The 24661-nt window shown below is 41.0% G+C and overlaps 1 pseudogene; it reads right to left on the bottom strand.

Annotated features, from left to right (window-relative positions):
• Positions 1 to 12309: 12309 nt before the first annotated feature.
• Positions 12310 to 13739, bottom strand: LOC149191887 (magnesium-chelatase subunit ChlH, chloroplastic pseudogene; annotated as a pseudogene).
• Between the last annotated feature and the right edge of the window lie 10922 nt (positions 13740 to 24661).

Raw genomic sequence — 24661 nt, forward strand, 5'->3', positions numbered from 1 at the left:
CTCCTTGGACGAGACTATATATATTGCATGGGAGAAATAGTCTCCTCACTCTTTAGAGTAATGTGTTTTCCACGCGAAGGAAGAATGGTCAAGCTCGTAGACCAACTTTCATTTCTGGGATCACGCATCGCAAATAGCCACATACCAACCCTGAATGGTCTATTCAATCAAGAAATGTCTCCACCCCCAGTCCTTCTTCCCCATGAGTGCGAGTGATTCGGAAAGATGGGACTGGAACCCAGGGGGCATGCATCCTGGTCTGCGTTGGGCAGAGAAAACTTTGGGTATAAGGTAGAATTTCCGCGAAAGAATATGACTAGTCCGTACCCCGTCCGTGGATGGAAGAGGGGTTGTTCTAGAATAAGATTCTTTTGTCAAAGTTATGTGTTTGACACCAGTCATTCATGTTATAGACATTTTTGTGCCTTACAGCATGAAGCATGAAATGTCAATAATCTAAGGGATCCAAAGTCCCTAAACATGTTTTTCCTACCCCTAGAGGAACAAGGTCAGCAAACCACAGCACTAAAAATCAGTTCTCCACCTGAAAACACTCAAAAACAAGCTAATTCTCGATCATGTCAACTGCTCCACTGAGCATCTGCGCTGAATGTCAACTGCTCCACTCTGTACCTGCGCTGAATGTCAAATCTAATGAAGGCTACCTGCGCTGGGTGAGATTGGCCAAGTGGCACAGTCATTCTGCAAGGTGTCAAATGCCCAGGAAGCTTCCAAAATGACACTTGGATCAGGGAATTCGCCTTGTGATGAGTAAGAGGATCTAGATCTCCAAGTGGAAGCAAGAAACTCCAAGTGGACTCAAGAACTGAAGTATAACTGAAGTGGGAGAGGACACTAGTCAGCTTCATGCCAGCCTCAAGCTGACTCATCCTTTCTCCAAAACTCCTATATATAGAGCTCTCTCATGAGGTCTAGGGAGGCGAGAATTTTGTGAATGTAAGGAAGTGCTGTTGGTTTGTGCATAGAACTATTGGGTGATTGCTTTGAAGGAGGTGAAGAGGAGATTTCTTTCTGCTGGGAGGTGTTGCTGGATTGGGCCTATTATGGTCGTAACACTCTCAGAACTTTACTTCTTCCATTAATAAAGCATTTGAGGTTCTTCTATATGCATGAGTCTCAATGGTGTATTGATGCTTGTATATTTGATTTATTCTAATCCTTGAATCAATTATGGATGTATGCTTCTTGTAGTTTCCTTTTCTTGTCCTTTTGTAGGATCTTTGTGTAGCTGGGCCAGTGAAAGAGCAAGGAGCTGGGAGCAAGCAGCAAAGAGGGAAGATTGGATCAACCATTAGCGGAAGATAATGGTTAGTGGATCCTTTTCTCCTCTCTCTTACATCTCATAAAGAAGTAATCTTGAATAGCTTTGCATTCGGTTGTTGCTGAGGTACTATCACCCTTAGAGTGGGATAGGGTCATTCCGTATTGGATACTTTTCCCAACAACAAATTGGCGACTCCACTGGGGAGCGTATCTTGTTGGTTGTTTGTGTTTTTTCTATTCATTTCATAAACAAAGGGAGTACCGAATCGAACTGTATTTGGATCCTTCAAATACAAAGTAGAGGGCAGCTACTCTAGCTCAGTTTCTGGGCAAGTTTATGATTTGAAGAGCTGATCCACAAGGATGCTAATAAGCTCTTAGTGATAGCTTTTCATCCTCCTTGTCATCCCTTAGTGTGTCCTTGACTGATAGCTTCTGGTTTGAGCAAAAACTGTGAATTTTTGAGCAATCTGTGACCCGGAAACCAAGAGAAACGAAAGTTTCGTTCTTCAGTGTAGGCTGTACAAAGGCTGTCTGCATTTCAGTGCAGTTCCTGAAGGGGCTACCTGCGCTGAAGGTCAAACAGACAGTGTCCCACCTGCGCTGGACCAGTCTTGCTTTCTGCTACTGGGGTTTCCTGCTGTTTCTTGCCCTGTTTTCACTCTTGTTTTGCTGCCTGTTACCAGTCAATGTGCCTATCTGAAACCAACTTTCCTTGCCACTATTCCACCTCGATTGTATAAAGAAACTGTGTTTGTTCTTTGTGCATTTCTTATATCATTTACAGTTTCCCCAAACGAAAGTGAACTAGTCTTGCTGTGACCTCTTAGATCTAGACCTGTGATAAAGTGTCGTTTTGATCTTAAGAGTTAGTTTGTTTGCTGTTCATAGCTGATTGAGCTTTTGCTTTTGTCATTTGGTTTGAGTTTATATATTTATAGTGTCAAAACAAGTAAATCTTAAGGTGTCTTTTGATTTTGGACAAGCTTGTTTGCTTTCACTTGAAATTGAATTCAAAATTATACAACAGCTTTCTTTTTGCATTACGCCAACATTAAGAAAGAGAAAAGAAATACTTGCATTGTGCATGTGCATTATGACAGCTTGCATGTTGATTTAGGAAAAAGTGCATTAGTGTGTGCTCTATGATCTGTGTGAAAAGATGTTATCTTTCTTTTCCCTCAATAGTTAAGATTTTCAAAGTTGAAAGATTGAAAAGCTTGCTTATCATCTTAGACTGCATTTAGGAGTGTTATCATACATCTCGTGGTGATCCATAAAGGCAAACTACTAAACAAGATCAACCTTAAAATAAATTGAATTTACATAACAACGCATTGAAACATAACGCAAACGCATAGAGGTCTAAGCTAGAGACGTGTTCTGGCGTCGTTAAACGTGATATCTTAGCGCTGAGTGGTTGGGTGATTCCTCCACGGTGAAGCGATAAGTATCAATACGGACTTGTGCTCCCACGTACCGTCGCGTATATATTGGGAGACCCCTATAGGAATAAAGCCTTTATCCAATAGGAAACTGTGTCGGCCGCCCTACTGATCGCAATGCAGTGAACACAGCATTCACGAAGATCGACCACTTGTACCGTAAAACGTATTCTGTGGTTTTGCGAAAAGTTTGGCACACCCTCTGCCTAGAACTCCAGAGCAGTTTCTTTTGGCCTTTTTCAAACTCTATAACTGAAAAAGTCCATCCGAGCATTTGTCACTTCGGGCTCGTTAAAACATCGAAGGAGACTAGAGTCATCTTTAGCTTTTTCTCGACTCTTAAAAAGTGAAAAAGCAAGTTGTGTCTAAGCGTCGTTATAAAATTTATTTTAAACGGAACATAATCACCTCCTATTCCCGCGTTGATCTTAAGTTGAGAACATGGAACGCCCCAACCAAGGAATTCCACATGATGGAAATCCTAGTCCATTCTCCTCTTGGGGAGAAGTTGGTGCACCCAACATGGCCACATTGTCGCTTCCAGGACTGACAATTGGCCTGCCTATTTGGCTATTCTCAACCAATGTAGTTCAAACCACCATGGTTCCTGAACAGTCGAGTCAACAGTTAGATCAGTCTAGAGCTGCCCACCAGCCTTCTACTTCTTATAACTCTTCCTCCAATCCTTCATCTTCGCAGGGTAGAGCCGGCAAAAGCCAAGCTCCCATGGAGAAGAAGGAGAAGAAGAAGAAAGAGAAGAAGAAGAAAGAGCCTAAGGCGACTGGGGGCAAGCAAAAGACATCTGACAAAAATCCACACACAGCACAGACCGGGCCTAAATCGCCATGTGTCATATGTAGAGGAGATCACTTCCATAAAGATTGTCCCTGTATTCCCCAGATACTAAGGGACTGGTCCCCTCGTCTGCACAATTCGGGAGCATCAACCTCTGATAGCCATGTTGATTTCTTACCGTCAACCAGCGAAAGTGAAGGTTCAAGACAAAGAGGGGGAGTGAGATCCCCCTGCAAACTGTGTAAAGGCGATCACGCCATCCACCGTTGTCCCTTCTTAGACGAAGCGAAGAGAGTTTTGGAAGATCGCCCGGTTTCACCGTTGGGACTTCCTCCTGGATACAAAAAACTCATGCCAAGTCCTTCGTTGGTTGAAAATACAGCTGGCCCGCTCAAGTGGTCAGCTGAAGCGTCAGTCATTGAAAATGAACCTACTGAACCCAGACCAGACGAAAGTCTAAAGGTCGATACGGCAGTTGACCCGGTTCTTCCTTCAGAGGTTTCATCCTCAAATGACACCGTCACTGAAGATTCATCTTCAAATGACACCCTCACTGAAGAGAATAAGGATGACACCATCCAGATTCTTTTCATCAACACAGATTCTGATGAGCATCAGGGAAATGCACCCATTCCTTTATCGCAGGAAGGAACATCGTCAGGGTCACATCCGGCCGTATATTCGGTCCCACCACCAAGCAACCTGGTTGTGTCCTTTGATTGGAACCAACTAGGCAGACCCCGGTTACCAGCCAGTATACCATTCAGAATCATAGTCCAAATCTATAGAATGGTAATGGCTGGAACTATCATTGATGAAGGGGCATCTGTGAGTATCCTTTCCTCTATTGCTTGGAAAGCACTGGGTTCCCCGGCGCTTTTGCCTGAGATGAGAAATCTCTCGGGTTTTGATAAAGGAACCAGTCGACCGTTAGGGATCCTCCCCAATGTGCATGTTACATTGAAAGGGAAGACCGTTCGGATGAACGTGATGGTCGTTCAAGGACCCTTGGATTATAACCTACTCCTTGGACGAGACTATATATATTGCATGGGAGCTATAGTCTCCTCACTCTTTAGAGTAATGTGTTTTCCACACGAAGGAAGAGTGGTCAAGCTCGTAGACCAACTTTCATTTCCGGGATCACGCATCGCAAATAGTCACATACCAACCCTCAATGGTCTATTCACCCAAGAAATGTCTCCACCCCCAGTCCTCCTTCCCGATGAATGCGAGTGATTCAGAAAGATGGGACTGGAACCCAGGGGGCATGAATCCTGGTCTGCTTCGGGCAGAGAAAACCTTGGGTATAGAGTAGATTTCCGCGGGAGAATATGACTAGTCCGTACCCCATCCGTCTAGGAAGAGGGGTTGTTCTGGAACAAGATTCTTTTGTCAAAGTTACGTGTTTGACAAAGGTCATTCACCCTTGTCTATCTTGGTAGACATTGCCGAGGAAGTGTTTTGTTGAAAAAATAACAAGGAAATCTTTGGGTAACCTGAAAGAGGTAGGCCTTTCCCGGTAGAACGATTGTTCTACCTGCAAATTGAGGGGTAAACTTGAAATCGTACTTTATACCTGGGGGCATGCAACCTTTTGGAGTGCAAGCAAGGGGCGACTATTTATTTTTTTAAATTTTTAGGTCCTCCCTTTAAACCTGTAGGTCTAACCCTTTAAACTCGTAGGATTAGCCGTTTCCAAGCTTGTATAAAGAAAGGAGCGGAGCATAGCTTCATGAGATAAAGCTCCATAAAAAATAGCTATCTCACAGGGGACATTTCTTATCTTATGACTGGTATAATCGAGCAGTTTTACCGCGGAATTTATGCTCATTAAAAAATAGAAAAGCGAGATCCGAGCAGTTTTAACGCGGAATTCATGCTCGTTCAAAAACAAACATAAGCATTGAGCAGTGTTTTGGCGCATTCAAGCTCTTTAAAAAATGAACCCAGTACAGGTAAATAACCATTTGTAATCGTAAAATTATTAGCCATAAAAAGCCTTGGTCGTGATTGCACCCGCCACCTCCATTCCGTTTGGCCAATCGTTCACCTCCATATGATTGTTTAGCTATTTTGAGGAACAGCTGCGAAGAGTGATTTCACCTAGCCATCCTTGTGACACTGCCGTGATTGGAAAATTCCAACCTGTACCTGGAATCTGCTGCTATCCCTGTTTATCACTCGTTCCTCAAAAGACGAGTCTTCTTTGATCTCTTTTCATCTGACTCGTAAAATATGAAAAGTTTGCCGAGTTTTGGCCTTCCAGCTCGTTAAAATGATCGGAAGAGCTATCCCTCCTCTAGATTTTAATCTTTTTGGACCTGAGGGATTATTGCACAAAAAGGTCGAGCGCTTGTTTTATTCGGCTCGTTAAAGTTATCGAAAACTCATCCCTTCTGTATTGTTTTATACTTTTTCGGACTTAAGGGATTAGATGACGAAAAAGGAATTTTGGAGTTAACTTTCTGTACCTTTTCAGACTCTCTAAAAATGAAAAGGACCGAGTTTTCCTTGTCGTTAGACTCGTTAAAATTATTAAATAGCGACAAACTTGTCTTTAGACGAGAACGAGTTTCCCTATCGCTAGGCTCGTTAAAACATAGCGATGGGCTTGCCCGAAGGGCAGGTTATAGAACAAGCATATGTTATCCTCCTCAAGCTTGACAAAAATAAAGAGGTACTGGTCAGAAATGACTGGGGAAAAATTGGGAGAACCTCAAAGCTTTAATGGTAGCAAGTCGCTCTTGAACATGACACTTTGTTCTCCGTATCACATCGGGTTGGGTTGTTTCATTCACCGGTCTCATCACCATGGTCCTCGCCAAACCATCTGCATTTGGGGTAATGCTACCGATCCATCACATCAGTGTCATTATATGTTCAAGAGATGTGTTCAGAAAGAGTCAACCGTGTCCCATCCACTGCCATACATTATCCTTCATCCACCCATGATCGCCACCCTGAATCATATGTCACAGATTGTTTTCACCTCCACTAAAATCATTAGCTCCGTTCCGTGTCATTGATGTGGGATTCATTAAGGCCCTCCTTTGACGGATCGCTTCTTGTCGACTTCAGCTCATTATCCAAGAAGTTGATCTAGGAACAAACCTCCCAGTACTTTGAAGCTTGCATGCCTCAATGGCAAGTTTCTCACTTCCGGCGACAGGTATACATCAATGACCTTCGACCAGAAGATTTTGCGTGGTGTTCGACGCCAAGTCCTTTATTCACACCACATGAATTGTACTGCAGTACCTTGAGGGTCATTATCATTATCGGTGATTCCTCTCGCGCTTGTTAACGGTTTACATTATTGACCGGTAATCAAGCGATGTCTTTCCATGTTCGACTTCAGCGCAATTCTCACATGGATCGACTTGTACTTAGAGTGAATATCGAACAAGTTTGAAGACCCCAGATCTAGTTTCATCCATCCGGGCTGCGATATATATATTCAGGATATAAAGACATTTGTTATGTACATCATTGCAGCAGATGATCATCCTACTCAAAAGATGATAATTTCAGCAGAGAATTATCAGTCTGCCATCAGACGATCGTCTGTTCTATGTACCAAAATGAATTTATAAAGCTGAGCATGGGAATGCCCGCCTCAGCTAGATCATGAAAGAAGAATGAAAAATAATGTATTGTATTGTATTTGTATTACAGGGCACCTCTCAGCGATTGAATGAACTTCGGATCCTCCTGATAAAGCATTTCACCCGATAAACGACCTCATACTTTAGGGGGCAACTGTTATAGACATTTTTGTGCCTTACAGCATGAAGCATGAAATGTCAATAATCTAAGGGATCCAAAGTCCCTAAACATGTTGTTCCTACCCCTAGAGGAACAAGGTCAGCAAACCACAGCACTAAAAATCAGTTCTCCACCTGAAAACACTCAAAAACAAGCTAATTCTCGATCATGTCAATTGCTCCACTGAGCATCTGCGCTGAATGTCAACTGCTCCACTCTGTACCTGCACTGAATGTCAAATCTAATGAAGGCTACCTGCGCTGGGCGAGATTGGCCAAGTGGCACAGTCATTCTGCAAGGTGTCAAATGCCCAGGAAGCTTCCAAAATGACACTTGGATCAGGGAATTCACCTTGTGATGAGTAAGAGGATCTAGATCTCCAAGTGGAAGCAAGAAACTCCAAGTGGACTCAAGAACTGAAGTATAACTGAAGTGGGAGAGGACACTAGTCAGCTTCATGCCAGCCTCAAGCTGACTCATCCTTTCTCCAAAACTCCTATATATAGAGCTCTCTCATGAGGTCTAGGGAGGCGGGAATTTTGTGAATGTAAGGAAGTGTTGTTGGTTTGTGCATAGAACTATTGGGTGATTGCTTTGAAGGAGGTGAAGAGGAGATTTCTTTCTGCTGGGAGGTGTTGCTGGATTGGGCCTCTTATGGTCGTAACACTCTCAGAACTTTACTTCTTCCATTAATAAAGCATTTGAGGTTCTTCTATATGCATGTGTCTCAATGGTGTATTGATGCTTGTATATTTGATTTATTCTAATCCTTGAATCAATTATGGATGTATGATTCTTGTAGTTTCCTTTTCTTGTCCTTTTGCAGGATCTTTGTGTAGTTGGGCCAGTGAAAGAGCAAGGAGCTGGGAGCAAGCAGCAAAGAGGGAAGATTGGATCAACCATTAGCGGAAGATAACGGTTAGTGGATCCTTTTCTCCTCTCTCTTACATCTCATAAAGAAGTAATTTTGAATAGCTTTGCATTCGGTTGTTGCTGAGGTACTATCACCCTTAGAGTGGGATAGGGTCATTCCGTATTGGATACTTTTCCCAACAACAATTCACCCTTGTTTATTTCGGTAGACATTGCCGAGGAAGTGTTTTGTTTGAAAGATTAACGAGACAATCTTTGGGTAACCTGAAAGAGGTTCCTCTCCCGGTGAAACGAAAGTTTCGATGGCAGAAAAGTAGAGGTAACCTTGAAACTCTATTTTATACCTGGGGGCATGCAACCTTTTGGAGTGCAAGCAAGGGGCGACTATTTATTTTTTAAATTTTTAGGTACTCCCTTTAAACCTATAGGTCTAACCCTTTAAACTCGTAGGATTAGCCGTTTCCGAACTTGCATAAAGAAAGGATGAGAGGGAGCATAGCTTTGGTAAGGCGCAAGCTCTATAAAAAATGGAATCTTTCAGGAGACATTCTTATCTTATGACTGGTATATCGAGCAGTTTTAGCATAAAGTTCATGCTCGTTAAAAAATAAACGCAAGATCCGAGCAGTTTTAACGTGGTCTTCATGCTCATTAAAAAATAAATATAAGCAGTGAGCAATGTTTCCTCCAGAGTTTAAGCTCATTTTTAACTAAAAAATGAACCTATCCCGGTAAATAACTGCTGTGATCGTAAATTTATCAACCATAAAAGCCTTGGTCGTGTTTGCACCTGCCACCTCCACCTTCATTTGGCCGATCGTTCACCTCCATATGATTTTTTACCCATTTTGAGGAACAGCTGCGAAGAGTGATTTCACCTAGCCATCCTTGTGACACTGCCGTGATTGGAAAATTCCAACCTATACCTGGAATCAGTTGCTATCCCTGTTTACCACTTGTTCCTCAAAAGACGAGTCTTCTTTAAGCTCTTTTCATCTGACTCGTAAAATATGAAAAGATTGCCGAGTTTTGGCCTTCCAGCTCGTTAAAAGGACCGGAAGAGCTATCCCTCCTCTAGATTTTAATCTTTTTGGACCTGAGGGATTATTGCACAAAAAGGTCGAGCGCTTGTTTTATTCGGCTCGTTAAAGTTATCGAAAACTCATCCCTTCTGTATTGTTTTATACTTTTTCGGATTTAAGGGATTAGATGACGAAAAAGGAATTTTGGAGTTGACTTTATGTACCTTTTCAGACTCTCTAAAAATTAAAAGGACCGAGTTTTCCTTGTCGTTAGACTCGTTAAAATGATTAAATAGCGACAAACTTGTCTTTAGACGAGAACGAGTTTCCCTATCGCTAAGCTCGTTAAAACATAGCGATGGGCTTGCCCGAAGGGCAGGTTATAGAACAAGCATATGTTATCCTCCTCAAGCTTGACAAAAATAAAGAGGTACTGGTCGAAATGACTGGGGAAAAATTGGGAGAACCTCAAAGCTTTAATGGTAGCAAGTCGCTCTTGAACATGACACTTTTCCTCCGTACCACATCGGGTTGGGTTGTTTCATTCACCGATCTCATCACCATGGTCTCGCCAAACCATCCACATTTGGGGTAATGCTACCGATCCATCGCATCAGTGTCGTTATATGTTCAAGAGATGTTGTTCAGAAAGAGTCAACCGTGTCCCATCCACTGCCATACATTATCCTTCATCCATCCATGACCGCCACCCTGAATCATATGTCACAGATTGTTTTCACCTCCATTAAAATCATTAGCTCCGTTCCGTGTCACTGAGGTGGGATTCATTAATGCCCTCCTTTGATGGATCACTCCTTGTCGACATCAACTCATTATCCAAGGAGTTGATCTAGGAACAAACCCCTTAGTACTTTGAAGCTTGCATGCCTCAATGGCAAGTTTCTCACTTCTGGCGACAGGTATACATCAATGACCTTCGACCAGAAGATTTTGCGTGGTGTTCGACGCCAAGTCCTTTATTCACACCACGTGAATTGTACTGCAGTACCTTGAGGGTCATTATCATTATCGGTGATTCCTCTCGCGCTTGTTAACGGTTTACATCATTGACCGGTAATCAAGCGATGTCTTTCCATGTTCGACTTCAGCGCAATTCTCACATGGATCGACTTGTACTTAGAGTGAAGATCGAACGAGTTTGAAGACCCCGTATCTGGTTTCATCCATCCGGGCTGCGATATATATTCAGGAAATAAAAACATTGACATGTGCAGCAGATGATCATCCTACTCAAAGGATGATAATTTCAGCAGAGAATTATCAATCTACCATCAGACGATCGTCTGTTCTATGTACAGAAAAATGTATTTATAAAGCTGAGCATGGGAATGCCCGCGTCAGCTAGATCATGAAAGCAGTATGAAAAATAATGTATTGTATTGTATCTTATTACAGGTTACCTCTCAGCGATTGTGTTATCACAAAATCAGTACTAAGGGCTTCTACCTAGCAAGATTTCATGTAACTATTTCAACCAGACTTTAGACTAAGGATTAGCCTCCTTAGTCAGAGAGGGCTCTCTCACAGACTTCTGATAAGAATCAATTACAAAAATAGATGGCTAACTCTTTACACATTTTATGAAAATAAAGCTGGTTGGAAAAACGAAACAACACTTCTTCCATTGGGCTCATGGAGTCATACACTTCTGCAGTAGACTTTTAATCACTCAATCATAGAAGCCAAGGCATATAATGTTTAACACTCAAAACATTTCTCAAAAAGAACCACAACTCATAAATATACACAGGAAGTCTGAGCACTAGGTGAATTCAGAGTGATTGCACATTTAGTGAGCTGTAAAATATATAAAGGATAATGACAAAACTTCACACATTCTGAGCATTTAAACACTTGATGAATCTTGGGAAGAAAAAGTAATTCTTATATTACTGTCAAAAGTCTTCTTACACAAGCTGATAAAAACTCTGTTTTTTCATAAATCTCCAACCCTCATTACATCAGAGTTTTCACTATATATAGGAAAACCAAAACTAAAACTACCTTGAGTCTCCTCCTCAAGCATGAGGGGAGCTCGATGGTCTATCATTAACTAACCTTATCTATTTTAAACAAACTTAATAAATACAAAAGGTATTGCGCTGTAAATACATAGAGTCCTAATCACATTGAAATTCTAACTTTATCTCCTCGTATCCATGATGTTTTTTTGAATGCTGCCACATGTCCTCTTTCTGTTTCGGTTGAGGTATCTTGAAGGAGAACACACTGAATGAGCTGGCCTTGGATTCCAGTCACGTAGATGGCTTCATTAATTAACCAAGGGAGGTGCACTGTTTTCACGGCCTCTGTTTCCCATCACTCTTCATCACTTTAAAGACATGTCCTCTGCTCTTTAATTCTTCCCCAACAACGCATATCAGCACACATTTCAAATGAGCTAGAAGCCTTATGAGCTGAACATGTGTACAAACCGGATCACCGAAGACTAAAACCAAAACCCTAATAATTCGGTCATAAAGTACCTTTAACGAGACTTTAGCTGGGAACAAAACATTTCACCTTTTTGCAATGCACATCTGTCATCTTCTGAACAGTTAGGATAGTTTTGAATAGTCACCTTTATGCTCTTGAAACATTTCATTCAAAATTAGATGACCCCCTCTTCGAACTCCTTGTTTTTTCTTATAAAACTACATCTACAGCAGTTTTGTAGCGCGCTACGAAACTGCTGTTTTTGTTAAAACAACTTGTATTTGTTCTGAGACAGTATCCCTGTTCTTTCACGATGACTGGCAGCACCATAAATCATAGGTTTCCTGAGCTCCATACAACAAATCAGTATTCATTCTTAAAAGCCAAAACCAAAATAATCACTGAGCCATTTTTCCCCTCACAGGGATTACTGAAGGAAAAACAGCCATTGACTTTGGTATTTCTTGAATTCAGAGTATGCCTATAATTCCAAAAACACCCTGAATGGTTGACGGACACAATGTCAGTTCTGGTCTTTTCCTCAGTTTCAAAACTGAAGAGTAATCCTGCACAAATTTATAATGTGACCTGAAAATGGGCTTTTACATATGGCAAACATATAGCTGTTCTTTTCAGTTGAAATCCCATTGTTTGAATCCTAAGGCCTATCCCTCTTCCTGTAATATTGCCACAAGCCATGGAAATATACGTTCCAACAATTTTAGGGGCATCACACGTAAGCTCTGGAATGAAAGATTCCGTTGCTCTTTAATACTGCAGTGTTTGTGTGCAAGAGGAAGAACCTCAGTCTCCTCATGAACAAAATGCTCTTTAAGTGTTTCTACTATTTGGTCAGCCTGTGCACAAAGCTTATTGTAAAATTCAGATGTGCTAGAACTAACTCCAGCATTCTGAATGCTTTTTATAAGGTGACGAAAATCACTAAACTGACTTTCTTCTTGAGCATGCTCATTGACAAATGAAACGCCTTTCTTAACCTTCTGACCAACAGTTGGGAAAACGACTTTATCCTCTGCAATACTATGAAAAATGCAAACTTCTGCAAGGAACTATAAATGATCATTAAATGAGGACAAATTCGAAAAACCTCCTGAAAATTGTATTTGTCGTGCCTCCTCTGCAAATTTCCTTTAATTCCTTTCTGATTGCATTATGCCAGTGTATTATCTCGTCAATTGGAAACAGAACCACAGCATCAGCATGATCGTCGACATGATTATATCACTACATGTGACCTCTTGCACATCGTCTTCATCTGCTATGAAAGTGGAATTGGCTTCCTCATAAACCCAGTTATCCACTTGACCGGATGTAGCACTCCATCCCACGGTATTTGTCAGTCTCTTCTCAATCTCCCTAACACCTTCATACCCGCTAGAAAGCATTCCTTCATACCATTTAGGATTAAGTAGCTTTGTCCTGGCATCTAGCCTGACTGTCTCAGACAGAGTCCTGACCTGTGCATTTGCGGTAGTGGTGTCTGCAATATATGCGTTTGGCTTTTTCTTGTCCTTTCTTAAGTTCTGTACAACGTTTGTTGGATTTGAGTCAAAGTAATGGCTCACATCTGTGAGAGATATCTCAGATGAATCAAGGTTCTGGAAAGTGGCCTCTGCTGTTGATAAAACCATTTCAAATACTTACGTGTTCTCCTTCATGCCTGTCCCTGGTGCATCAGAATCAAAGGTAAAGGATTTCCTGCTAACATATATATCCTGGAGCTGTTTTTCATCAATCCAAGAAGAATTTTCAACTGCTAAATTGACATTAGATGAGTAGGATCCAGAGGCATTTGAAAATACACGTGTGGCAGCCTCACGTACTCCAATTCCCAGTATTTGAGCTTGTTCCGAGGCATGCTTTCTTACATAGTTCATCTCTAAAGGTTCATCAAGCTCAGCAACCATTTTTATTGCTCGATCAAGAAGATTCATCTGATTGATAAACAAGTCTCTGAAAACTCCTGAACAATTCACTACCACATCAATACGAGGTCGTCCAAGCTCCTCCAGCAGCACAGGTTCCACTTTGTTGACTCAACCTAGAGCATCTGCTACAGGATTCACACCAACCATCCACAAAACCATTCACGGTCATGAGAATCATAGTCTTCCCACCGAAGTTGCACATCAATCCTTAGACTCTGCCACAGGGCTGGGCTTGCATTCTCCAGAAGACCGAAGGAATTGTCAATCAAAACATGCCACTACGCTCCCTACCAATCATTCTGCGCACTAAAATTAACACCATTTCCATTTCCTTGAGGATCCAATCCATCAAGATACCGACTATGTGGATGCATATAGATCAACCAAATGGGCAACCCTATCTCCTCCAGCGCCATTTGTATTATCACTTATGTTGGTGCCATATAAACGACCTGGAATTTCGGTTCCTATTAAAAAGTGCATTATGTCCACTTCATGACCACCGCAACTTTGCTTGTACAACTGTCAACCGTCTCTTTGCAAGCACCCATATTATGACATGTTGCATTACTGCCACCTTGGTACATGAGTGATACAGAAGGGCAGCTCATTTCCATTCCTTACACATAACGATATTCCCCCGGTACTTTTAGCATAAGATGTTGGCCGAATGCTCTTCCTTTCTTGGAATATCTTGCAGTGCTGTATAAATTATGTATTCGCTATTACCACATACAACAACAAATCTTCCATTTGGATTAATGTTACCAAAGGGATCTAAATTTTCCCATAAAGACCCTTCAAACAAGAACGGAATTTGGAGGACAACAGTCAATCTGGAGCGGAGTTCTTTGAGAGAGACATTTGATATATCCACATTATCAATAAGTATTTTCCCATCAGAGATTGGAGTGAGGCGAAATATGGCATTAAGGACACTAGACCTATTCTTCCAGCTATTCCAACCTGCTCAGTCATGTTGGAGATGTCCCTGATCAGCGAATCCCCAATTTCGTAGCGCTGCCAGTGCAAGATATGAATTATGCGCTATGAAATCACCTAAAAGAAGTTGCGCTGCGAAACTGCTAAAAAGACCTATGCGCTGCTGAAACACTTTGCCCTTAAGCTAGTCTGAGCAAATTTTTTGGAAACAGAATTTTCAGTGATAACAGTGGCTCCACTTGGGATAGTGTGCCCTTGTGGTACACTAAGAACATGCAGCTCCAGTGCCTTATCCATTTGTGACAAACAGAAATTTGCTTGACAAGCATAACTGTAGGAGAAAGAAAGCTACATCTACTGAAAAAAGAAATGCTCAGTTAACCTTGAGCTTATTTGCATTTACCTCTACCTACCTACCCTAACCATTTCAACTTCTTTCCTGTTCAATCAATATGAAATTTCCAATGCAGCCAATCATTTGTCTTATCTGATATTTGATTTCTTTGACTGCATTGGAGTTCAGAGCCAATATGATGGGGTCATATCCGCTGCCACTAAAATTGTCTCTGATCTTCCTTGAAAAACTGAAATACTGAAGAGTAAAACTCTTCCGTGTAATCAGCTACAGGATCCCAGAATACATGATCAGCTTGTTTTTCCTTGTAACTTTCCAGCTGTGCAAACTGATCTTCAACCACAGTGTTCAGTTCCTCAATCGTGAAAGAGAAAGGAACCAGCATTGTCTCCTTGCGTTCTGCCATAGAAAACTTCTGAGAATCATGATCATGATCATGAAATCTGTATGCCTGAATTTGTCCTTCTAAACCTTCAATTTCTTTTTCAAGGTCCTCAGCAAATTCATCCAAAAATCTCATCCTATCCTCTGCCTTGCAGTCAAAGGATTTTAGATATGAGGATAAGGACAAAGAAAAAGACTCATTTGTTTCTTCTTTACTATGGTCATCATTCCATTGTTTGAAACCCTCAACTGAAGGAGAGTCTGTCACCAACTCTGACCTATCTATCCATTCCTCCAAAAACATGAGCCAAAGGTCTTGAAATGACTTAATGGATTTGGCAGGAAAGCTTTCAATCCATTGTTTGCATTTCCCTTGAAGTGAATCATAAAATAACATAATGCAAACATCTTCATGTTTAACTCTAAGAAGCCCAGCAAAATGACAGAAATCTGAGATATGCTTCAGAGTTAAACTCAAATCTTCTCCATTAAATTTGGGACCATTCCTTAGAAAATATGCATCCTTGGGAAAATGATTTGGGAAACCATGAATTCTTGAAAAATCTATGCATGCATACCTTGAACTAAGAATGGTAGCTTCTGGGTCCTTCATAACTCCAGTGGAATCACCATGAATGTATGAATTTAGAATTCTTCAACAATGGAGTCGCCAAGGTAGTTTTGCAGCCTCGAAAACCTTCTGAGCTCCTGCTACCTTCAGAAGTTCAGCTTCATAATTTCGGGAAAGAATAATCTTCGACTCTCGGCAGACGCACCAAAATGTTATCACAAAATCAGTACTAAGGGCTGCTACCTAGCAAGATTTCATGTAACTATTTCAACCAGACTTTAGACTAAGGATTAGCCTCCTTAGTCAGAGAGGGCTCTCTCACAGACTTCTGATAAGAATCAATTACAAAAATAGATGGCTAACTCTTTACACATTTTATGAAAATAAAGCTGGTTGGAAAAACGAAACAACACTTCTTCCATTGGGCTCATGGAGTCATACACTTCTGCAGTAGACTTTTAATCACTCAATCATAGAAGCCAAGGCATATAATGTTTAACACTCAAAACATTTCTCAAAAAGAACCACAACTCATAAATATACACAGGAAGTCTGAGCACTAGGTGAATTCAGAGTGATTGCACATTTAGTGAGCTGTAAAATATATAAAGGATAATGACAAAACTTCACACATTCTGAGCATTTAAACACTTGATGAATCTTGGGAAGAAAAAGTAATTCTTATATTACTGTCAAAAGTCTTCTTACACAAGCTGATAAAAACTCTGTTTTTTCATAAATCTCCAACCCTCATTACATCAGAGTTTTCACTATATATAGGAAAACCAAAACTAAAACTACCTTGAGTCTCCTCCTCAAGCATGAGGGGAGCTCGATGGTCTATCATTAACTAACCTTATCTATTTTAAACAAACTTAATAAATACAAAAGGTATTGCGCTGTAAATACATAGAGTCCTAATCACATTGAAATTCTAACTTTATCTCCTCGTATGCATGATGTTTTTGTGAATGCTGCCACATGTCCTCTTTCTGTTTCGGTTGAGGTATCTTGAAGGAGAACACACTGAATGAGCTGGCCTTGGATTCCAGTCACGTAGATGGCTTCATTAATTAACCAAGGGAGGTGCTCTGTTTTCACGGCCTCTGTTTCCCATCACTCTTCATCACTTTAAAGACATGTCCTCTGCTCTTTAATTCTTCCCCAACAACGCATATCACCACACCTTTCAAATGAGCTGGAAGCCTTATGAGCTGAACATGTGTACAAACCGGATCACCGAAGACTAAAACCAAAACCCTAATAATTCGGTCATAAAGTACCTTTAACGAGACTTTAGCTGGGAACAAAACATTTCACCTTTTTGCAATGCACATCTGTCATCTTCTGAACAGCTAGGATAGTTTTGAATAGTCACCTTTATGCTCTTGAAACATTTCATTCAAAATTAGATGACTCCCTCTTCGAACTCCTTGTTTTTTCTTATAAAACTGCATCTACAGCAGTTTCGTAGCGCGCTACGAAACTGCTATTTTTGTTAAAACAACTTGTATTTGTTCTGAGACAGTATCCCTGTTATTTCACGATGACTGGCAGCACCATAAATCATAGGTTTCCTAAGCTCCATACAACAAATCAATATTCATTCTTAAAAGCCAAAACCAAAATAATCACTGAGCCATTTTTCCCCTCACAGGGATTACTGAAGGAAAAACAGCCATTGACTTTGGTATTTCTTGAATTCAGAGTATGCCTATAATTCCAAAAACACCCTGAATGGTTGACGGACACAATGTCAATTCTGGTCTTTTCCTCAGTTTCAAAACTGAAGAGTAATCCTGCACAAATTTATAATGTGACCTGAAAATGGGCTTTTACATATGGCAAACATATAGCTGTTCTTTTCAGTTGAAATCCCATTGTTTGAATCCTAAGGCCTATCCCTCTTCCTGTAATATTGCCACAAGCCATGGAAATATACGTTCCAACAATTTTAGGGGCATCACACGTAAGCTCTGGAATGAAAGATTCTGTTGCTCTTTAATACTGCAGTGTTTGTGTGCAAGAGGAAGAACCTCAGTCTCCTCATGAACAAAATGCTCTTTAAGTGTTTCTACTATTTGGTCAGCCTGTGCACAAAGCTTATTGTAAAATTCAGATGTACTAGAACTAACTCCAGCATTCTGAATGCTTTTTATAAGGTGACGAAAATCACTAAACTGACTTTCTTCTTGAGCATGCTCAGTGACAAATGAAACACCTTTCTTAACCTTCTGACCAACAGTTGGGAAAACGACTTTATCCTCTGCAATACTATGAAAAATGCAAACTTCTGCAAGGAACTGTAAACAATCATTAAATGAGGACAAATTCGAAAAACCTCCTGAAAATTGTATTTGTCGTGCCTCCTCTGCAAATTTCCTTTAATTCCTTTCTGATTGCATTATGCCAGTGTATTATCTCGTCAATTGGAAACAGAACCACAGCATCAGCATGATCGTCGACATGATTATATCACTACATGTGACCTCTTGCACATCGTCTTCATCTGCTATGAAAGTGGAATTGGCTTCCTCATAAACCCAGTTATCCACTTGACCGGATGTAGCACTCCATCCCACGGTATTTGTCAGTCTCTTCTCAATCTCCCTAACACCTTCATACCCGCTAGAAAGCATTCCTTCATACCATTTAGGATTAAGTAGCTTTGTCCTGGCATCTAGCCTGACTGTCTCAGACAGAGTCCTGACCTGTGCATTTGCGGTAGTGGTGTCTGCAATATATGCGTTTGGCTTTTTCTTGTCCTTTCTTAAGTTCTGTACAAGGTTTGTTGGATCTGAGTCAAAGTAATGGCTCACATCTGTGAGAGATATCTCAGATGAATCAAGGTTCTGGAAAGTGGCCTCTGCTGTTGATAAAACCATTTCAAATACTTACTTGTTCTCCTTCATGCCTGTCCCTGGTGCATCAGAATCAAAGGTAAAGGATTTCCTGCTAACATATATATCCTGGAGCTGTTTTTCATCATTCCAAGAAGAATTTTCAACTGCTAAATTGACATTAGATGAGTAGGATCCAGAAGCATTTGAAAATACACGTGTGGCAGCCTCACGTACTCCAATTCCCAGTGTTTGAGCTTGTTCCGAGGCATGCTTTCTTACATAGTTCATCTCTAAAGGTTCATCAAGCTCAGCAACCATTTTTATTGCTCGATCAAGAAGATTCATCTGATTGATAAACAAGTCTCTGAAAACTCCTGAACAATTCACTACCACATCAATACGAGGTCGTCCAAGCTCCTCCAGCAGCACAGGTTCCACTTTGTTGACTCAACCTAGAGCATCTGCTACAGGATTCACACCAACCATCCACAAAACCGTTCACGGTCATGAGAATCATAGTCTTCCCACCGAAGTTGCACATCAATCCTTAGACTCTGCCACAGGGCTGGGCTTGCATTCTCCAGAAGACCGAAGGAATTGTCAATCAAAACATGCCACTACGCTCCCTACCAATCATTCTGCGCACTAAAATTAACACCGTTTCCATTTCCTTGAGGATCCAATCCATCAAGATACCGACTATGTGGATGCATATAGATCAACCAAATGGGAAACCCTATCTCCTCCAGCACCATTTGTATTATCACTTATGTTGGTGCCATATAAACGACCTGGAATTTCGGTTCCTATTAAAAAGTGCATTATGTCCACTTCATGACCACCGCAACTTTGCTTGTACAACTGTTAACCGTCTCTTTGCAAGCACCCATATTATGACATGTTGCATTACTGCCACCTTGGTACATGAGTGATACAGAAGGGCAGCTCATTTCCATTCCTTACACATAACGATATTCCCCCGGTACTTTTAGCAGAAGATGTTGGCCGAATGCTCTTCCTTTCCTGGAATATCTTGCAGTGCTGTATAAATTATGTATTCGCTATTACCACATACAACAACAAATCTTCCATTTGGATTAATGTTACCAAAGGGATCTAAATTTTCCCATAAAGACCCTTCAAACAAGAACGGAATTTGGAGGACAACAGTCAATCTGGAGCGGAGTTCTTTGAGAGAGACATTTGATATATCCACATTATCAATAAGTATTTTCCCATCAGAGATTGGAGTGAGGCGAAATATGGCATTAAGGACACTAGACCTGTTCTTCCAGCTATTCCAACCTGCTCAGTCATGCTGGAGATGTCCCTGATCAGCGAATCCCCAATTTCGTAGCGCTGCCAGTGCAAGATATGAATTATGCGCTACGAAATCACCTAAAAGAAGTTGCGCTGCGAAACTGCTAAAAAGACCTATTCGCTGCTGAAACACTTTGCCCTTAAGCTAGTCTGAGCAAATTTTTTGGAAACAGAATTTTCAGTGATAACAGATTGAATGAACTTTGGATCCTCCTGATAAAGCATTTCACCCGATAAACGACCTCATACTTTAGGGGGCAACTGTTATAGACATTTTTGTGCCTTACAGCATGAAGCATGAAATGTCCATAATCTAAGGGATCCAAAATCCCTAAACATGTTGTTCCTACCCCTAGAGGAACAAGGCCAGCAAACCACAGCACTGAATAAAAGTTCTCCACCTGAAAACACTCAAAAACAAGGCAATTCTGGATCATGTCAACTGCTCCACTGAGCATCTGCGCTGAATGTCAACTGCTCCACTGTCTACCTGCGTTGAATGTCAACTGCAAAGAAGGCTACCTGTGCTGGGCGAGTTTGGACATGTGGCACAGTCATTCCTCAAGGTGTCAATGCCCAGGAAGCTTCCAAAATGACACTTGGATCAGGGAATTCGATTGGTGATGAGTAAGAGGTTCTAGATCTCCAAGTGGAAGCAAGAACCTCCAAGTGGACTCAAGAACTGAAGAATAACTGAAGTGAGAGAGGACACTAGTCAGCTTCATGCCAGCCTCAAGCTGACTCATCCTTTCTCCAAAACTCCTATATATAGATCTCTCTCATGAGGTCTAGGGAGGCTGGAATCTTGTGAAAGTAAAGAATTGTTGTTGGTTTGAGTTTAGAACTATTGGGTGGTTTGCTTTGAAGGAGGTGAAGAGAAGATTTCTTTCTGCTGGGAAGGTGATGCTGGATTGGGCCTCTTATGGTTGTATCACTTCCTGAACCTTACTTCTTCCATTAATAAAGCATTTGAGGTTCTTCTATATGCATGTGTCTCAATGGTGTGTTGTTATACTTGTGTATTTGATTTATTCTAATCCTTGAATCAATTATGAATGTATGCTTCTTGTAGTTTCCCTCTCTTGCCATTTTGCAGGATCTTGGTGTAGCTGGGCCAGTGAAAGAGCAAGGCGCTGGGGTCAAGCAGCAAGGAGAGAAGATTGGATCAATCATTAGCGAAAGACATCGGTTAGTGGATCTCTTTCTCCCCTCTTTTACATCTCATAAAGAAGTAATCTCAGATAGCTTTGTTTTGATTGTTGCTAAGGAACTATCACCCTTAGAGTGGGATAGGGTCATTCCGTATTGGATACTTTTCCCAACAACAGTAGGATACATGGTAAAGCCTATGGGATCGGTCTTGATTTAGGGCCTAGTGATCCAGGATTGGATTTCGGTAAATCCTGAGAGACAAGGAGATGGAAAATTCCTCTAGGATAGTGATATATTCCAGGTGGAATTCCAAGCTCAGTTAGGTTTTATGATTGGAGTACCAGTTTCGGTGTGATCATGATTTGGTGAGGGTGGAGGTGGTTTAACCTTTGGATTCCCTTGGTTTTTTTTGGATTAGATTATCCATGAGATCCCACATTCATGCTTGGAATATGTCATTGGGGTTAATGGCTACAAGAAAGTTTTGTTTCAGCCATGTCTACGGTTGGGTGGTACGTGGAAGTCCCAAACCTAGTCAAATTTTCCTATGATTAATGAAATCTAAGTTCTCTTTCTTTTGTACTTATTTATATGTCGATTTAAGGGTTGTTATATCTCTGTTATTTCCATGGTTTTATGTTGATTATAAGCATGTTTAATTAACTTTTTCATGTCATGGTTATTTCATGTATTTACTTGTAATTGTTAAAATGATGGATGCAAGACCCAATTAATGTCATAACAGTTCAAGGGAGAAGGTGGTGCTCCTTCTTGTCATGTTTCAAAAGAGCTTCTAGTCATTCATGCAATGTCTTCTATCCTAGACCTGTAGGTTGCATTGATGCCAAGTATTTGATAGAATGTCAGTACCGGTTCGGGATGGTCAGGTCTAGTCATGAAGATGATTTTGGGTTATTAGTCTTGTCATCATGTGTTTGATGGATTTTGAAAGTTACAACAAGTTATGGGCAGTGGCTAGAATTCTGGGTTATAAAAGTGCCTTAAATTTCGTGGACGCTGGCACAGGTCTGTTGGAAAAATTCCCTAAACATCGACATGCAGGACTATGAGGGCATCTAGAGGTCCTTGGACACTTGCATGCCCATAGAATGAGAGAATACAGAGGTCAAAAGGTCGAAAATTTTAGCGAGACCCAAGGGAAGTTTCGGGATAGGGTCCCGAGGGTTAGTTTTGGGGTTAGTTAACCCAAATTTTGTATATGTTTTTGTAAAAGATGTAAAGTTTCCGTGAAATGTGGATGTTGAGTGTGCAGATAGATAGGAGTCAAATGGGTCTTATTCACTTGTTTGGATAGAGAGATAACTCAGTTTTGATACTCACCCATGGTCCGCGGACCATGGTATTGTACTAAGAAGGCTATATATTTGAGTCATAGCAAGTCTAGAAAAAGTGGTAGATAAGAGTGAAGATAGAGATCGTTTTGGTCGAGTGCTAAGGCAGGAAGGCTCTGCTTCCTGTACTTAGGCAAGAAGGGGAAGGCTCCTATAGCTGAGTGCACAGGAGGCCTTAGTAAGTCCACAGCTGAGTGCGTGGACCCCTGCAGCGGAGTGCATATGGTAAAAGATATATAATTTGAACATTAAAGATCACTAAAGACTGATTTTGAAGAATTATTGAGCAATCTGAGTATTTCCGTTGATTTTGTTTATGCTATGATTTGTCACTTATAATGTATTGTCTATGGAATAATTAATGAATGCTATGTGAAACCACTAAATCTGTCTTATTTATGCATGAGTTAAGTAGTTATCTATTTTCGTGAAGATAAAGAGTTATTTCTTCTATGTTTCTGATCAATTGGATAGATCTACGTGAAGTTAGATCTGTGATTATTTATTGATGTGTGAAAGTGAATAACTTTTATGTTTAAGGTTTACAAAGACTGATCATAGACCTTTGCGAAGGTATAGAAGCCATTTTCATAGAGCTACAGTAGGAGCTTAAGAACCACCTATCACATGTACCTAGATGCAGAAACATGGTTCTAGCATCCCCCAATACTGCTTCGGGTGAGACTGCAGCCTGCACTATGTAGGTTATTGCCGAAAGAGTTGGAAGTTAGGGTTTTTCTGGTTGGCGTGAATAACTCTAAACCTAGGTTAGGCTCCTTTAAGCCAACAAATGATTCCGTTGTCAGGACCAGGATCTATCTAAGAGATGTGTGATAAATGGTTCCCTACGAAGAAGTAGCTCAATAAGTGGATTGATCAGAAATCGCACGCATTCATAGCTCAGGAGAACAGGAGCCCTAAAATATCTAAGGAGTAGCGGTTGTGAATATTTTTGTACATGAAAGAGGCCAACGTGTTCTTCTGTTTCTTCCCTGAAGAACTATATGAGCGGTTGTCTAAATTAGATGATAGTAAAGGGACGTGGAGGATCAAAGGCCTTATAGTGTGGACTCCTAAACTGGTGTGACATCTGAAAGCATGAGAAAGAAATATTGCACGAGCTGTGGATCACTGGGTTGATCACATGTTGGATAGTTTTGTGACTTATTTCACAATCGATAGAAATATCAGCTATAGCGAAGCGGAGTGAAGGACCTTTAAAGGTTCGCGAGGTAAGTATTTGAAATAATTAAAGATCTGGATTAAAATGATGTTATGTGAAAAGAGGGTTATGGAGTTACCTTGATGTTTGGGGCTGAATGAAGCAGGAGACTCTTTAGAAGGAATGTAGGATCCAGCCCAGAAGATAGTCTGCTCATTGAACCCCCTTCAAGTGATGACGAAGGGTGGTGCGGACTACAGCGTGAACTGTAGTTCAGTTAATAACACAAGGTATTCCAAGGATACCTCATTCATCCACTCCACCTCCACCTCCACCTCATGCACTTACACCTATGCCTTCATCTCCTCCACCTCCATTTCCACCTTTCAAGATGGCGAATGCGATGAAGATGCCGATTTTTAAAGGAACAGGGACCGAAGATCCAAAAAATATTTGGTTTGTCGCAGATGTTGTTTGGATAGCACAACGAATCATAGACGATAATATTAAGAAAGCGCAGTTGGTTATAGCCTTACAGGGCCACACATTAACATGGTATATCAAGTATTGTACTGATAATCCCAATGCGTCGTTGGCAAATACCCAGCTAGATTTAAAAGTTCAGTAAACCTAAGCCAGAGGCGCAGTAAGTAATTTAATTTAAGGAAACTCGACAAAAGGTCGATGAGACACCTTGGGATTTTGATTAGAGGTTGAAATGCTTGATCAAGCAGGCTAATATGCAAATCTCATATACTCAGCATTGTGACTATTTTATAGTATCACTCTTAGCACATTTAAGAATGCCTCTGTCATAGCACAAAATAGCAACACAAAAGGAAGCCTTGGAGATCGTGATGAGGTTGGATGCATCGCCTATTCAGGATATGAACCTTGGAGTGCAACATATTCATTCATAGCTAGAAAGCCTGCACTTGGAGTTGCAGATATTGAAGAAAGGAAGGGAAGGGAAGCCGGAGATGTGGG

The sequence above is a fragment of the Pinus tabuliformis genome, chromosome 2_2 (genome assembly GCF_031772625.1).
Source record: "Pinus tabuliformis cultivar Carrire ecotype Pingquan chromosome 2_2, CPIR1, whole genome shotgun sequence".
NCBI lineage: Eukaryota > Viridiplantae > Streptophyta > Pinopsida > Pinales > Pinaceae > Pinus > Pinus tabuliformis.